Source organism: Hipposideros armiger, unplaced genomic scaffold (assembly GCF_001890085.2).
Source record: "Hipposideros armiger isolate ML-2016 unplaced genomic scaffold, ASM189008v1 scaffold_667, whole genome shotgun sequence".
In the NCBI taxonomy this organism is placed as follows: Eukaryota; Metazoa; Chordata; class Mammalia; order Chiroptera; family Hipposideridae; genus Hipposideros; species Hipposideros armiger.
Genome location: NW_017732017.1, coordinates 949,009 through 955,008, shown reverse-complemented (window position 1 = coordinate 955,008; position 6,000 = coordinate 949,009). Strand labels below are relative to the sequence as shown.

At 39.2% G+C, this 6,000-nt stretch overlaps 1 pseudogene; it reads left to right on the top strand.

Moving 5' to 3' along the window:
• The window catches only part of LOC109372846 (zinc finger MYND domain-containing protein 11-like), a 114,133-nt pseudogene that overhangs the window by 73,587 nt on the left and 34,546 nt on the right, over positions 1–6,000 (top strand).

Sequence of the window (6,000 nt, the reverse complement as noted above, 5' to 3'; positions counted from 1 at the left end):
GAAATGCAAATAAAAACCACAATGAGATACCACTTCACTCTGGTCAGAATGGCTATCATCAATAAGTCAACAAACAAATACTGGCGAGGTTGTGGGGAAAGGGGAACCCTGGTGCACTGTTGGTGGGACTGCAGACTGGTGCAGCCACTATGGAAATCAGTATGGTGGTATCTCAAAAAACTGTAAATGGAGCTACCTTATGACCCAGCAATTCCACTCTTAGGTATTTATCTAGAAAAACACAAGACATTAATTAAAAAAATAAATGCACCCCTATTTTAATTGCGGCACTATTCACAATAGCCAAGACTTGGAAACAACTGAAATGCCCATCGGTAGATGACTGGATTAAGAAACTGTGGTACATTTACACAATGCTATAAAGAAGAAGGAACTCGTACCATTTGGGACGATATGGATGGACCTAGAGAACATTATGCTAAGTGAAATAAGTCAGTCGGAGAAAGACAAATACCATATATGTGGTATTTATTATATTATATGTGGAAACTAAAAAATTGAATAAGTGAGAAATGTAAACAGAAATAGTCTCAGAGACACAGAGGAAAAACTGAGGGTTACTAGTTGGGAGGGGGGTGAGGATGAAGGAGAAGGGGAAGGGATGAGACAATACAAATTGGTAACTACAATATGCCCTCAGTGGTAGAAAAGACAGTCAGGGGAATATAATCAATAATGATGTAAATATTTTTAGGGGGCCAGATGGGCTCATGTCTTGTTAGGTAGACCACTTCATAGATGGAGTAGAGGCCTGACCACTGCACTGTATTTCTGAAGTTGATGTTGAATAATATTGTATGTCAACTATAATTATATATACATATAGTCATGAAATGTGGAGTAGAGTGTGGGAATGGAGTCAATGAAATTGTAATAGATAAATATGATATCAGGGGTGGGAGGGCAGTGGATGGGGGAGGGGGTTGTTACTTAGTGAAGGGTGAAAATGATAACTATTGCATTGTTCTGTACACCTGAAACTAATAATAATAATAATAATAATAATAAAAGAAGCTATGGTTCATGCAGCTGCTGAAACTGAGCTAAACTCACACCTTGTAGATCAGAGGTAGGATTGCACTTATGTCTTAGTCTTCAGAAATCACACCATTAAACAGCTGTGGCAAAAAAAGCTCCCTTATTTTGTTCTTAAAAAAATATTGAGAGGCCTGCTGAATTCAAACAGCTTGACTCTCCCTGCCCATTTCATAAAGACAGCAAGTGAAGTAAACTTTTTAAAGTTTTGGTCTTTGCATTTTCCTTGTTGTGGTTACAGTTGTCATAAGTTAATCAATCATGTGTTCAGAACCTTGAGTGTAAACTTCATGCTCCTTGGATACCTTTGATGTTTTTGAAAAGTGAAGTTTATGTTAATTATTTGCAGAACTACACATTTCTTCCAAAGATCCATTACCTGTCTCAGGTACAAAAATATAAACATTTATTTACTAAGTAAAGTATTAAATATTGGCAATTATTAACTAGAAACCAGTTATGCTGTGGTTCTATATGTATTCAAACTGATGTACTTATACGTAGAAATTATTGTTGCTTTGGTAAAGAATTTCCATTTTATTCAGTAGAATATTTTGGGTCATGCTATTCTGTTATACTCTTTTCAGCTTAATGTTGATTGTGTGTATGTGTGTACATGCACATGTATGTGTGCATGAGAGAGAGAGCTATTTTCTCCTGTCTAAATTTTACTATTTCACTAGGCAATGTTGTAATAATTTTATTCAAAAAATTGATTTTTAAACTTAATAGAAATATTTAATCAAATTCTTACTTTAGTGGTTAACTGAATTTATTAACAGAATTAAATCTTGAATTATAGAGAATTAATTTTACATTGTATCTATGTTGAAATACCACATCAAACACATATTTGATAATGTAAGATTTATCTGTTCATTACATATAAACAGGACTACTTTAAAAGTCAGAATCTCTCTTGAAGATGATGAGAGTGGATTATAGTTTAGGGGGACCTTGTTCCAGACAGTTCTCTGATGAGCCCTCCTACATCAGTGTTATCTCTAAATTGACTTAGCAATATTTCTTGCTCCATCTAGCTTACAGAAATATTTTGAGAGTTAGCTGGCATAATGAACTTAGTCCTGGAGAAGAAATTTGCACATGTACGACAAACATCACATTATTTTGTGACTTGTATATTCCTTTTTTGTGCACTATGGCAAACAGATCTTCTTAACACTAGCTAACACCTAGCATAGTAACTTAGTTGATCCTTACAAAAACCCTATAAACTAAGCATTGTTATTTGGTTTATTTTATAGAAAGAAAATGATACAGAGAGACGCTAAGTATTCTGCCCCAGGTGACAGAGCCCTGGAGTGCCGGAAGCAGATTTGAGCTGGTCTGGCTCCAGTCTTAACCAAATGCTGTAAATGGTGACAGAGAATAAGCCAGCAGGCTGCTTCTAGATGGTGGAATGTTTTCTAGTAGGTTCTGAAGACAACCTGTGTCAGTTTACACTGTGGGAAGTATTGAGTTTATCATGTTCACATTCATCACTCCTGATTATAAAAAAAACTACAGCTCGAACCAGTTCCAGATTAAAAGAAAACCATACATTCATGGTCTTATGTGCACATTTATTTTTATTTATCTTCTTTAAAGATTTTATTGGGGAATTAGGGAAGGGCAAAAGCGCTGGGGAATCAGGGAAGGGGAACAGACAAGTTGCTGTCCTTTTGTTCTTCAGTCTAGTTGTGTTTTACGTCGCTTCACTGGCCCATGTTGGTATTATTGTGTATGGCGGGCCAGCCGCCACAAGTCGATCAGTACCCGAAGGGGGGAGTGGGAATGAATAAAAAGACACTCACACAAATTCTGATGTGGCCGGTCTTCAGTGATGCTGAAGCGCTGAGTTTATTTCTCCTCACCAATATATGCAGTTTGAGTACCTGCAATACTGCAGGGACAACTATGCATTACCTCACTCAGAAGCAGATCATTAACTCTCTACTGGAGACTTAAAGATCAGAGGGATTTTAGGGGATAAGCTTCCCAGGACACTTTCTTCCATTAACCCAGATAACCATCTATCTATAGTGTCTCCTAAGAAACTGGTCTTCTCACCACATACCTCAGCAACTTGTAAGCACCCTCCAGGTGCAGGCAGAGACAATGCCTTAGGAGCAGAAACAGGTTAAGCATTAACTGAGCCAGTCTGTAAGGCTCTGAATTACCTGTAACCATGGCTCCCCACATTGTGCTCTTCCCAGGTGAGGCAGATCCGTCGCCAGCCACTAGACAGCCGTTCACTATTGCTCTTGGCAGCTCACACTGGCTGCCGGCTGCTCATGCCAGCTGCCCATGCCGGCTGCCAGCCGCTCACGATAGCTTATGACAGCCCACTGCAGCAGGGGCTGCAGGCTACACTGTCGCAGGCTGCTCACGGCAGCCCAGCTCCAGGTTGAGCTGTTGTTCATCATCTTAGCTGAAAAGTGTCACTGGCCCTAATGTGGGATCTGAACCAGGGCCCTGCTGCTCAGAGCTGGCGTCCCAAGCCAGCTCTTAACCAACGTGCCACTTGGCTGGCCCATATGTGCACATTTATAATGGCACCAAATTTATTGTTAGTAAAATGTTTTCTTTACATCATGATAGGTTTTATGGCAGACTTCCTAGAGAGATTTCCTCTATGTAGATTTGTAGCTTTTAAGTTAGTATCAAAAGTTTCCTTTTAAACTAGTAATGACTCTTGTGTTTGCATGCTACTGCCTTTTCATTCATGATTAGCACATTCATAGATTATCAGTTGACATCATCTGCAAAATAATGTAAGTCATATAGCAAATAATTTGACCATATACAAAATCCCTTTAACTCTGTGTATTGCCTGACATTGAGCCAAATTATAGTAGAGAGACCAAGATTATTTTGTTTTTATTTTGAAAGGCCTACAGTATGCAGCCTTTCTTCAGGACAGCAACCCCAAACAGGGTGAACTAATTTTGCACTATGTTATTTTACTTTAATTCTGCTCTTTTTTGTATTACATTTCTATCTTTCTTAGGCTAGTTTAGTTAACTCTTACTAGAATTGTTCATTAAAACCATATTGTCTTTGTGCTGGCTGAGTGGCATGTTGGTTTGAAGTTGGCTTGGGACACCAGCTCTGAGCAGCAGGGTCCTGGTTCAGATCCCATATGAGGGCCAGTAACACTGCGCCCTCTACAGCAAAGATGGTGAACAACAGCTTGGCCTGGAGCTTGGCTGCCGTGAGTTGCTGGCGATGGTGTAGGCTGCAGTGGGGCTGGCTGGCAGCAGGCGTGAGCTTTCGTGAGCTGCTGTGAGCAGCCATGAACAGCCATCCAGTGGCCGGTGAGCGACTGTCTCACCTGGGAAGAGTGCAATGATAACACCAACATGGGCCAGTGAGGTGCCATCTTCCACAACTAGACTGAAGAACAAGAGTACAGCAACTTGTCTGTTCTCCTCCCTCAATACCCCAATATAATCTTTTAAAAAAACAAACAAAAAAAAACATATTGTCTTTACATTGCTTATAGTCTTGGATTTTGTGTTAGTTTTTATTTTTAAAAGCTTTCTTGAAGTATCAAAGTGGCATTTACTGGGTCAAGTTTATCAGAGTAGCTGCTGTCATCTGGTGAAATCCAGGGGACATGCAGGCCTACCTTTTGTGCCCGTGTTATTAGTCAAAGCACTGTACAAAAGACAAGTTGTAGGCAACTCTACCTAGGTAAGCATGCTTATGTCAGTTATACCTCCGAAAATGTATCCTAGGTTCAGAATCCAACAACTGTTGAACTTGACTTTTGCATATTTTGTATATTCTAAACAGCTATTGCTCTGATTAAAAGAATGAACAGCACATACATTCCCAACCCATATGTTCTCTTACATCAGATAACAGAGTTAGTTATATGCCATTATATAAACCTGCATCCAGTGTTTCTGTATTTTACTTCATTTGAATTATACTGTCATTTCTATAATTGTTATGAAAAACTAGGTCAACTACAAAACACCCCATGGAAATACGATAGATCCATGTCACCTAGTTTCCTGGGTGGATGGGAGAGGGTGGGGATAGGAAGAAGGAGGAGATAATGTGGAGAGGCTGGAGCTATGCACCAAAATTACACCCTTTTGCTTCCTTTTCTTAGTTAACCTAGTAACTACCAATTTAAGAATCACAGGCAGATGAATTAACGTGAAAAAGGTCAAATGATGAAGGATGGTAGTTTGTTAATAATGAGTCAAAATATAAGCCACCAAATCCTTTAAGATGTTTACCAACAGCTATGAGGAAAATATTCTGAAATACTTTGTTTTAAACTTAGAAAGAGGTCTGTTAATTAAAGAGAACCAAGTGTCTTCTCTGAAACCTAATTCATCAGCAATTTTTGATGCCAAGATTAAAACGGCTAAAATGCCATGTACATGAGCTTTGTGAAATGGTTCCATAGTGACTGTCATTTTTGTTCAGCCAAGACCACACACGTGTTGTGTCTATGGTGCCACTGTGCCAAACTTGGTAATGTAGATGTTTTTCCCTACCACGCAGAGATTAGGATTTTATGTCAGATCAGTATCTTGTGGTTTTTAAAGCAGTCTGACTGAAATTACTCCACCAACATAAGTTTACAGAGTATATACAAAAGTCAGACAATTAAGTTCGCAAACTTAGTTGTCTGACCTTCTGATACATCTGCAGCAAATAACTAGAAATGGTTTATGTCTTTATTACTTGGGTCAATAAAGACCACCAATTGCTTAACAAAAAGCAAACCAAAAAGTTTACTTTTTTGCTGAATTTACTAATGTGCTCGAGCCATGACTCTGAATGTATGTTGGAAGATGTGAATTTTGGAACACTGGAGACTGCCTTCCCTTTTGAAGGAGGGGGTAGTGGCTCCCCCGGTGGTCAGAAGCAGAAGTTAACACAGTTCACCCTAGGCACCAGCCGGATCACTGCCTGTGAAGC